Here is an 11,889-nt window from a genome sequence, read left to right as displayed (position 1 = left end):
ATGAACCCAAGTGGAAACTATAAGCTTTGGTTAACTATGTGTCCATGCATATTTGACTATAACAGCTCTGGTGGGGGCTGTGAATCGTGAGGGATGTTATGCATGTAGAGGGACAGGAAATGTGTGGGAAATCACTGTACCTTCCTTTCAATTTTACTGTGAACCTGAAACTGCTCTAAAAAATAAAGTCTATATTTTAAAAGTAATGAGAAAATAGAACAAATGCTCTATGTGTGACTAGAAAGTTATGAAATAGTTCACCCTGGTTTTCTTGAAACCCTGTAATAATTCACAACACTGCCCATTCCTTCCTCTTTGCAACTCTCTCCTGCCTTGAATTTTTGTAACGTTGTCCTGATGCTCTTAGTGCATCTTTGTTGTCTTTATTCACAGATGCTCCTCCTTTCTTTTGTAGACTTTGTAAGCAAACCCTCAAATGTTCTCAGCCACCTTTCTCTCTAAATTTCCTCTCTGGAGAAACACATTCACTCTCAATATCCAAACACAATGGGCTCTATGGAAATTAGTCCCAAATCCCCCAGTCAGCTCACTAGAATCTACCACCAAATAAATGCCTGCAAGACAGTCTTTGCCTAATACCATCTGCTTTTGCCACACCTAAAGTTTATGGCTTTCTTTTCAAACTTAGCACCTATTCTTGACAAGAAAAATACTGTTCTCTTTGTCCCTATGTTGGAAGCCACCTTTGATTCTTCCTTCTCTCTTGACCTTTACATCCAATCAGCCACTACGTTCTGTAGATTCTTCCATGTATTTATTAATTTCAAACCCCTCTATCATCAGAAGAAAACAGTCGTCTCTACCTTTGATGATGCCTCCCAACACCTTCCTGCTTCTAGTTTCTCCTCCCTTCATCAGTGCTTTAATCTGCAACAAAATCTGTCTTCTTAAAATATCTTTTATAAGAGTCTCTATATTTGGAAGGCTGTGTGTTTGGGCCTCTATTCTGAGCTACATCACCCACAATGATCTCTTCTGATCACTGACTTCTGATCCCTTGGAATGCACCACTCAGTTCTCTTGTTTGGCATCCACTATATACTCCCTTATATTTCTAGTTGTCTTCTTATCTGTGTCTCTACACCCTTTACTAGATATTAATGGCAAAACAGGTGTTTTGGGTTTATCTGAAAATGCCCACAAATAGAATAAAACACCAACCCACAACATCCTCAGGTGCTCTGACAGCTTTCTTTTGCTTCTCTTTGACTGTAAATAACTGTATGCAGAAAATGCTGTAAGAAGCCCTAATGAGGATGGATCAGATGTGAAATCACAGAAGGCTAATCAGGCAAGCGGAGGCCATTGACCATATTGATCATTGTCTCTGTCATCTCTTCCTACTCGTTTGCTTTTTCATTATATGTAATGGCCCTATTTAGATTTCTTAAGCCATTGTCCTTTCCACACACTGATGTTTGTCCAATCTTAGCATTTCTAACAATGCATGCCTGCCAACCTCCATTTTATTTTATTGTTCAGTCATTGTCTCCCTCCTCCCACAGCTGTTTCCCTGCCAGTAGCCTCAATTTCATATTATTCTGCAATCTTCCTGACTTTTGAGCATGTTAGCCATTATACCTGTGTTACAGATTGTAAGTCATTATTGCCTTTTAAAATCTATGTGTAGACACTAATATTCACAAAGTTGTCCACCCATCATTCTGAAGAAAACGCCTTCTTTTCTAGATAGATAATCTGAGTATATAGGGTAAATATTTCAAGTCTAAATTCAAGTTCAACGACCTTGTCTTGCAAGCAGTTATCCTTCCATTAAAGGTGCTGGTCTCTGAGATGGCTTCTCTTTTATGACCCTGTGTATATATTTCCTCATCATCTCAAGGTGGAAACGTTTGTTCTGTTATAACAAATCAAGGTGGGAAACCTCATCTTCATCTCACTGAACACTCCAGTTATCGGGCCCCAGTCCACACAGGATTGTGAAGCCACACAGAAGGTGGCCATTGAATCCATCAGATCACCACGCAGGACATCTTCCCTTCTTGCTCCCTCTTGGGTTTGGCTGTCACGTGAGCCATCCCTACAAATAAGAGGATTTAGTACATCTTTGCTGGACAATGAAGTCTGTAGTAGAATTTCGCACCTTGTTGGGCTTCAGAAAATTTCCTGGCAATACTCAATTTCACACATTTCAATTTCAAACATTTGGAAACCAGGAAGTCACTGGAACTTCTCTCATGGAAGGGAGGGAAATCAGTGCCTGCATCCTGCTGAGCTCCCCACAGCAGCAAGCCAGGGCACACAGTGGAATCTCTGAGATGTAAGCAGATATTTCATTTCAACCTTCTTGGCCCAGCACAATGCTCTGACTCCCTTCATCAGTCTCTCTGAACTGGGTACCCACAGTGAAATTATTTGTTCAAAGCATTTCTATCACTACCTACCCCCACCATTGCCACCACCACTGCCACGACATAGCTGTTAGGCATCCATCTAGTTGTGTAGACTTCCTCTAATTGTATTCTTTCCTGAGTCCCTCTATATTCATCCTTAAATGGGCATCTCTTATACCCCGGTACATATGTATCACACCTAAACACCTCCAAAAGGCTACTGCTCCTAACTGCACAACCTTAGCTCCATGTCCCATGGATCTGCCATGTCATTTGTCAGTATCACATTGTCTTTCACCATGAGCTTAAGGGCCCTCTCTTCTGAGCTGCACGGGGTTTTCCAGCCTCCTCTTACCAGCACGTGGGCTCTCTCATGACCCATCCTGGACCATGCTAGGGAGGGGACAGGGACAGTGTAGGTGGTAACATGCTGCTCCCCTACCAACATGCTCCCTTAGGTCCCTGGTGAGTTCCTTGATTGACTCCTTCTGTAGTCCTCTTACTGTGAGGTCTTTAAAAGCATCATCTCCCTAGTCATAGCCACCTAACCTGTTTAAAATGTGTACACGTGCGCGCGCGCGCACACACACACACACACAAACAGACAGATTTTAGAACATTATTCCTTGGGAGGTGTATAAAACCTGTGGGGTTAGAAAGCCCTCAGACAATTACCAGGATCATTCCTCAGCCTTTGTTCATTCATTCATTCTTTATTCATCCATTTAATCACTGAACAGACATCATTTGCTGTATATGATAACAGGCCGTGAGGGTTCACAAAAAAATTGAAACCAAGATCCTTAATGCAATAGACACACTAATTATTTGGTTTTAGGGTTTCTTTGATTTGGGCATGGAATACATCCTTTTTCCTACCAATATCTTCTAGGTTTTCTTTGGGTGAGTTACTTGTTCTCCATTCCAAGTCCTCAGGGTTTCCAGGGGTCCTGTCAATTCCTCCACCCTCAACCCATGGATGGAGGACAGACACCTGTGCCGGGAGTTCTGGGTATCAGAACTCAGGCATCACCCTAAGGCAGGGGTCCTTAAACATTTTGGTCTCAAGACCACTTTTCACTCATAAAAATTATTTAGGATACCAAGAGATTTTGATTATGTGAGTTATATTTATAAATATTTCCTGTATTGGAAGTGTAAACTAAACATTTATTTATTTATTTATTTATTTATTTATTTATTTATTTATTGTGCTAAGTCAATAGGCACATGAATGGGGTAGGTAGCCCCAGGACAGGAATGGAGGTTATAGCTTCACTCTCACCAAAGTGAATATGGTACTGCCAGGCTAAATGAAACCTGCCAGCAACACAAATCAACACTGGGCTTCAACATGGCAACTCCTTCAAAGGAAACCAATCAGCCCTTTGTTGGAATATGAGACCTCTTCCATGTTAGACCGCTTCCAGTTCAGTTTGATGACATTATTTTGGTCTAAGTTTGCCTGTCTTATTCAAAGACCTTAAGCCACCCTACTATCTGAGGGCTCCAAAGCATTTGATCCACTCACCACTTCACACCTCACGTAACATTAACAACCGCCCTTCACTGGAAAGATGTCCCAGCAGGCCCACAACCACCACACCCACAGATATCTTGCATGCCACTGCCGCCACCACCCAAAAACTGCTAGTTCAGCAGGGTAGAAAATTATGTGTTGGAGGGACAGGATAGGAGCCAATTAGGAGGAAATCACTTGCATAGATAGGGTGAACTCTTCAGGACAGTTTCCATGCTAAACCAATGATCACTCTATGCTGCTTTTTCCCCAATGGGAAAAATACATAATTCAGGAGCCAGGGCTGGGAGCAGAGACAGCCCAGCTTAACTTCCAGATAAGTTTTACCTCTGGTCCTAGCACCTCTGAGCTCTCTGGGCTAATAGTTTCTGGCTGTCATGTGGGAGGGGGGATACATCTACTGGTGGACACAGCAAGCGACCTATTCAACTTTAGTTCTATCTGCCATCTGGGCAATTTGGGCTCCTTATGCCAAGGAACCAGCAAGCAAGAAGAGGATCACCTTTCTGAGAAAAGCAACAGACGTTGACCATCAGGAAGAGATCAAGTTGCTATTACAAAGAGAGGCAAGGAGGAATATATTTGGCAACCAACTGAACCACATGGACATCTCCAATTGCCAACCCTGGCTAAATGGACAGTAAATGGAAAAATGCAACATATGTGCCCTGACAAGTGAATGTAAACTTAAAGTTTCATCCCTCAGGAATAAGAGTCTGGGGCTTCTCACCAGGCAAGCCTACCAGAGCAGCATAGGCAAACATATCAGACAGTCTGCTAGTGCAGACTATAATGGACTGAGGAAGGAACTCATGAGACAACTGAGCCTCAAGCCTGACTGCAGCAGCAGGCACAATAGTTCACCCCACTAACATTCCTCTTCTAAGCTTCTCCCAGGAAAAGAGGTGTACCAGACTCCCGGAGGACCTATTCCCAGAAATTTTCACATATGAAGAAAAAAGCTCCAAGACAGTCAAACTGTTATGGAAGTTGTGTGCCTACCTGAATCCCACAGTTAAGGATGGAAATATTATTTATCCACTTGTTAAGAAGGTAGTTGGATAATAGTTCTTGCTGTCACCCTCTTCAAATATAACTTTGCCTGAAGAGTGCTGCCAAGATCATGACCTTTTTCCAGGGAAGCCCAATTGCAATGACAAGTCAACATAAGGGACAACACTGCAGGGCCATCCTAGCTCCACCTAAACAGTTGAGGGAGATTAATATCATCAAAAATGCAAAGTGTTTTATATAAGTTAGATCCAGAGAAGAAATAATTATACTACATCATGAGGGATTTAGGCTCTCATGTGGGATTGACTAAGATCTTGTGATTTCATTCCTGCCCACTTTCTTTCTCTTTCCTTCCTGTTTTCTTCCCTTCCACTACAGACATCCATCCAAGGATGCTGCTGAATGAAGTTCCTGAACATTTATCTCCATCTCTATATCCAATCCTCAAAACTCACCTTGCAACTACATCTTAGCTCCACATGGGTCAGCTGTAGGCTGATCAGACTGCACCCTCCCTGTACACCTCTGCCTAGCCCAGGTGCATGAGTGTGGCATTTAGGCTCCTATGAGTTTGGACACTGGCACCTAGAACCTTTAACTAGCACCCAAGGGACATATTCAAAAAATTTATATCATAATTTTAAATAATATGTGAACAGAGAAGAAGTTGTTAAAGACAATTCGGGGGCTTATAGTTTTGGCAGTATAGTGTATAAGAAATGCTTTTGGGGCCAGGAATTTAACTCAGTGATTCCAGTGCCTGCCTTGAAAACACAAGGTCCCAAATTCAATCCCCGGTACCAAAAAAAAAGAAAAAGAAATGCTTTTAACCTGGTTGTTCTAATTGAAAAGGAAAAAAAAGATTTGGAGGCAAAATGAACTTAATTTTGGTGAAGTGGAGTTTGAAATTCTGGAGAAGGTAGAGATGTCTGCAATGGAGTTGTAACTTTTGCCTGCAGATCCTTTGCTTAATAGCTCAGTAGATTAACAGATTCTGGTTCTCAGTGGGGTGCTGCAGCTGCCGATTGATTCACACAGTAAGAGTCTCACAGAATTTTAAACTACAATTGTCACACAGGTACTTTGCCTTGCTCTGCCAAGGGACTAGAGAGCAAGAGGATTGCCACAGAAGGGATTGAGGATTAGGATTCAAAGGAATTTAGAATGTAGCCGCTGGTTGAAACCATGGCTTTGGGTAGGAGAACCCAAGAAAACTGCAAGAAGAGATAGGCTATTAGTTTTCAATATCCTTTGGATAAGGAGATGGCAACATTTTCCTTTAGCAGTAGCTTCTAAAATTTCATAACTCTCAGCATCTGGAAGTTTCTTCCTTCTTGAGAACCCAAATCCCTCATGATGTAGTATAGTTATTTCTTCTCTGGATCTAACTTATATAAAACACTTTGCATTCTTGATAATATTAATCTCCCTCAACTCTCGAGGATAAAATCTCCAAACCTTTTATTTTTGTCCTCAGCAAGATGAAACTTTTATTTTAAACAACATACCTAAATAAGTTAAAAATTAATTCCAAAAGAGTACTTCAAATTCCAGAAATCAGTGAAGCTCAACAGGCCACACGCATAGCCTGGGTGACCTTTATTTTTTTTCCAGGCTGCTGTCCTAGTCAACAAACAGCACAGATGGTGAGCTTTCCCGGGACTATGCCTTCCAGAATACTGGCATGATTTTGTTATTTCAGACTTGGAAAAGACTGAAGATTATCTGTCTCTTTAAAAAAGCAAAACCAAGCATCTTCAATACAAAGCTAGTCCAGCCATCTTTTTAAGGACTTTTCACTGTGCATCTATCAGAATGCATTTGGGACATTTCAAGTGGGTAGGTCACTACAGAAGGGACTAAGTCACTTTCTTCCTTTTTTTTTTTTTTTGCTACCAGGATCGAACTCAGGACCTTGTGCTTTCAAAGTAGGCGCAGCACCACTGAGCTAAATCCCCAGCCGCTAAGTCACTTTCTTATTGCTGGGACAACATACTTGACACCTGCAACTCAAAGAAGGAAAGGTTTATTCTGGATCACATTTTAAAAGTTTCAGTCCTTGCATAGTTGGGTTCCAGGCAAAAGTAGCATGGTGGAAGGGTCTGGTGGAGGGAAGCTACTCACCTCACAGTAGCCAGGAAGCAGAGAGCAAAAGGAGGAGCAGAGGAGAGAGATATGCCCTTTCAGGTCATAGGCCCAGTGATCCACTTCTTTGACCAGGCCCCATCTCTCAGCACTAAGTCAGCTTTAGTAACCTGTGAACCAATCACCTTCCGTAAGACCCCACCTCTCAGCACATGAGGCTTAGGGAGACATCTAGATACAAGCAATAACAATGCTGCATAGAGGCCTGGTTCCAAAGCCCCACACTCCCTCTAAGTGTGTGATCTGAGTTAGTCTGCCTTCTTAATGTCAGTCACTCATTTAAATGAAAAGATTGGGTTAAATAACATCAGTAATATTTTAAAGTCAAGTAATTCTATGCTGTTCCTTGTTTCAATATGATTTCATATTTCCATTCTGGCTTCCCAAGCCAATAATGAATCCTTCAAGGCTGATACATGGAACTGATTTCTCCCTCCACCCTGCACATAACACAGAATACATTCATCTATGACAATGTCTTTAAACTTTTGGGGTTTAAAAATCACCTGCTGTGATTTGTGATGGGTATATCTGAGGCAAGAGATTAGGGTATGGCAAACTGGCTGGGGAAGTGGGAATGACCTGTTAATTACAAAGTTCCAGGATATATGCACAGAACAGTTCCCTGCATGTGGAGCTAATTAGAGAGTGCTATCTTCAGTTCTTCTCCCAAGAACTCCACCAGGTTTTTGATAAAATGGCCTAGAGCTGATGTCAGCCAGAGAGGTGAAAGATTCAAAAAGATAGGCACCATTGAGCTCAGTGTCTTCTCTTTCACAGCAGTCCATTCTCACACTGTAGAGTGTATTTTTTTCTCCTTTACTTGGCCCAAACTCACTCTGCAAAGCACGTTTCTTTTCCTACACTTAATAAATTTAAAACCTTATTACTTTTTGTGCTTGCTTTGTCCAATTATTTGTTCAAGACAAAAAGAACCTAGAAACCACCTCTGGAAGGAGAACCCAGAGCCCAGTAACATATCTGCTGATTCCCAAGCCATTTGTCCAGACATTTACCATGTAATTGCCATAAATTTACACATATAACACGTTTTCCAAGTGATTCTAAATCAGGTGGTTATGGATTATAGCTAGATGCCCAGCATGACATCTCATGCTCTCATAGGCAGGCCTTTGCAAGGTGATTAGATTATGGAGCCTATATAGTTGACTTGCAGTTAGGAGGAGTCTGGTCAGATGAGGTGCACTCCAAGTGTGATCTGGAAGGGTGTATTGCTTTCCCTGGTGCCTCCCTTCACCCTTTCTGTTTCCTGGCTGACATGAGGTGAACACAGGTTTCCCCCGCCAGACCCTTCAACCATGCCACTTCTGCCTGGAGCTAGTTGACCATGGAAGGACTGAAATTTCTAAAACATGAGCTAAAATAAAACTCTCCTCTTTTAAGTTGTGGGTCTCTGTGTTTTCTCCCAGCAATGAGGAAAGTGACTAAGAGGTGGTCACCAACTGTATTTGAGAAATGTTGTCCCCAGTGGGTATAAAATGCACATTATTGAAAGATTAACAATTCCAGTACCCCTCCTTTCCTCCTTTATAGATCACAATTTATTTTCTGAACATGGTTCTTCAAAATTAGTCCCTTGTAAAGCTTTAGAAAGCCTTTCCTCTTAATGTGGTGGTGGTGGTGGTGGTGATGATGATGATGATGATTCACTTAAATTAGTAGATGATTGCTTTGATTACTATTCCAGTTTTCTTATACTATCAGGTAGTAGAAAAATAAAATGAATTTTTAATAGCTAAATATCATGTTTCTCTCATTATTCATTCTCTAAAACATACAGACAAATTAGTGAAAGGCAGTCAATATGGGTTTATTCATTTCAAGTGACATTTCAGCAAAAAAATTCAATAAAAAGTCATTTATTTATCTGGGGGTTTCATAATTAAGCTACAAAAATGATTTCTTGTTGCCTTTAGGGGACTGGTGTTTTTGTTTGTTTTGTATGAAAACTCACTACTTGGAAGTATTGTTTCACTGCAAAATTTTCTAGTGCCTCATTTGACTATTTTTAAAAGTATAGCTTATAAAGTAGTGTTGAGATTTTTATAGCATTTTAATTTTCTGCATGTAAATGCAATAAAGCCATAATGGGAAACAGAAGGAAAGTTAAGTCTCTGCCGGGAATAGGATGCTATGTAACACATGAAGTGAGGTTGGGCTACAGAGGGACTTCAGCTCAGCCTCTTGTTTCCAGTCTTGTTCCTTCCACTCATTTTTACTGAGCATCCAGAGAAGCCTTTTAAACATAAATCTTCTTACATGTATGTCTGTTTGGGGCTGAAATATGTCCCACTCCTACCTGGGAGAGAGAGAATTTTATATGGAAAAGCCTAGTACCCAAGAATGTGACTGTATTTGAAGATAAGGACTTTAAGTGGTGATTAAATTAAAATGAGTCCCATTAGGATGAACAGCAGTCCCATCTGGCAATTGTCCTCATGAAAAGAGAAAGACATGCCAAAGGTTTCCTGCACAAAGGGCTAACCATGTAAAGACACAAAGAGAACATGGCCATCTGCAAGCCAAGGAGAAACCAGACCTCCTGACATCTTGATATTGAATTTCCAACCTTCAGAACTGTGAGAAAATAAATTTCTGTTGTTTAAGCCACTCAGTCCCTGGTACTTTGCTATAGCAGCCCTGGCAAACTACAGACTAATACAACCTCTCTCTCTCTCTCATCCTTGTCATCCTTTCTTTAAAACTTCTAGAGTCTCCCATTTCCCTTAAAACAGAAGTCCCAACCCTGAGCACAGCCTGTGATCTCTGCCCAGCCTCCTCTGCCCTCCTATGATATGCCCATCCTAAGGTGATAGCTCCCTCACTCCCGAGCATGTTCAAACCAGTTCTTCCTTAGCCCAGGGCACTCTTTCCCCTTTTCCTCACCTAGTCAGCTTTACCTGACCTTGAGTACCAGTTCAGAAATACCTACTTAAGGAACATTGTCACAAATTCTCACACTGCAGCACACCCTTCTCCTATAAACTCTCGTCAGTCCCAGACACTTCCTTCATACCATGTACAGAGTTCCAGGTATGATTTATTTATTTGACTATTTTATTCATGTCTGTCTCTTCTATTTTGTTGTGAGCTGTAAGAGAGTGAGGGCAGGATCTGTTTTCCCCCCTGTGATATCTCTAGGCCTCATATAGGACCTGGCAAAGAGCAAGAACTCAGCTAATGATTGCTTAATCAACAAATTACCATAGCTAATATTCATGATGGTCCAGCGGAAATGGCTGCCTTGGAGGGTACAAAGAAAAGGGAAACTAATGTAAATTTTGAATATAGGATGACAGTCAGTGGCAGACAGTCTGACCTGAAAACATCTTGCCTTTATTTGCAGAAATCTTACTTACTAAACCAGCAAGTCCACACTCTGCTCTCTTTCTCTGGATAGACATTGAATATTCCAGACTCTCAGCTGGAAAGTAAGAATCCCTGCAATCCCCCTGCAGGACAGTCTCTGACATTGACTTTGACGCCATTCCTGTGACCTCTACTTCATCAAAAGAAGGTGAAAGTTGTACTATGGTCTCCAACCTTTAACATTCTTTGGCCATTTTCATCCCTTCCAACCATTTGTTCTCCTCTGTCTACCCCTTTCTACTATCCCCACAGGAAGTGACTTTTCTTTTCAACTCGTCATTATGTGGAACAATTATATGGAGGCAATTTTAATACCAACATTTCTGACCTCAATCCCCAAAGATTCTGAAATTCACCCTTGAAAAAAAATATAGTCTGTTCCCATCTGCTCTTAAGTGATGAGTCATACTATCTGGAACTAGCTTTAGCTTTAATAGTGAATTTATGTGAGCACTTAAGCTAACTTAATTGTTTCTCAAACATTGGCCTGGGGATGATATCGAATTTTATAAACACAGAGTGAGGTTCTAATTGTATAACAGACATTTGTGTAGTGGTTTATAGTTGACAGGATATTCACCTTCCTCTCATTTGATTCTCTCAATGTGTGAAGGCAAGAGAGGGCACAACCATGATCCCTCTTTATTGGCAGGGAAACTAAATTTCCCAGGCTACACACTGGAAATGGCACTAGAGCCATTGCTCAAACCTCCAAGAACAAAAAGCAAATATGCATCCTCACTTGACATCTGCAGCTCTTGACCCTATATTAAAAACACTATTTACTGTGAGTACCCAGTATTCACAGTACTGATGATGGAAAGCAATATGGAGGGTCCTTGGAAAACTAAAAGTAAAATTCCCACATGATCCAGCAATCCCACTTCTGAGTACACGTCTAAAGGAAATGAAATCAATATATCAAAGAGATATCTGCACTCGCACGTATTCCAGCATTATTAACCATTTCCAAGGTACAGACTCAACATCAGTGCCCACCAAAAGACGAATGGTTATGATTGCCCATCAACTGGAGACTGGATAAAGAAGATGTGGTTTTTTATAAAATAAAGTACTACTCAGCCATAAAGAATGAGAAACTAGAGACATTTACAGCTAAATGGATCCATATTAAGGGCATACTCTTAAGTGAAATAAATAGGACACACATGTAAATATCAAATAGTTTTTCTGGTGTGAAAGTGTAAATGAGGATCAAAATGTATAATAGATAATGCAAAATAGGAAGAAAAGGTCCAAAGGGAAAGGGGAAGGGGAATTGAGAAGGGTAAGGGAAAGGAAAGAAAGGAAAAGAAAAAATATGAGAAAAGGAAAACACGTAAACAAAGTCTTTGTAAATAGGGAGGGGTGGAGGGGTTGAAAGGAGGTCAAGGGAAGGGGGGAAAAAAAGGACCAAGATACATC

The 11,889-nt window shown here is 41.0% G+C and overlaps 1 long non-coding RNA gene across 1 annotated transcript in view; it reads left to right on the top strand.

Annotated features, from left to right (window-relative positions):
- The first annotated feature begins 9,971 nt into the window (after nt 1-9,971).
- LOC147821698 (uncharacterized) overlaps nt 9,972-11,889 on the top strand; it is a 38,295-nt gene continuing 36,377 nt past the window's right edge. The window contains exon 1 of the long non-coding RNA XR_015446694.1: nt 9,972-10,128. This is a non-coding gene — a long non-coding RNA (uncharacterized LOC147821698). The remainder of the gene's footprint in view (nt 10,129-11,889) is intronic.

The sequence above is a fragment of the Heterocephalus glaber genome, unplaced genomic scaffold, assembly GCF_053883595.1.
Source record: "Heterocephalus glaber isolate CG9 unplaced genomic scaffold, H.glaber_assembly_v1.0 deba00001720, whole genome shotgun sequence".
Classification (NCBI taxonomy): domain Eukaryota; kingdom Metazoa; phylum Chordata; class Mammalia; order Rodentia; family Bathyergidae; genus Heterocephalus; species Heterocephalus glaber.
The sequence above is the reverse complement of the archived record's forward strand: the minus strand, read 5'-3'. Positions and strand labels throughout refer to the sequence as shown.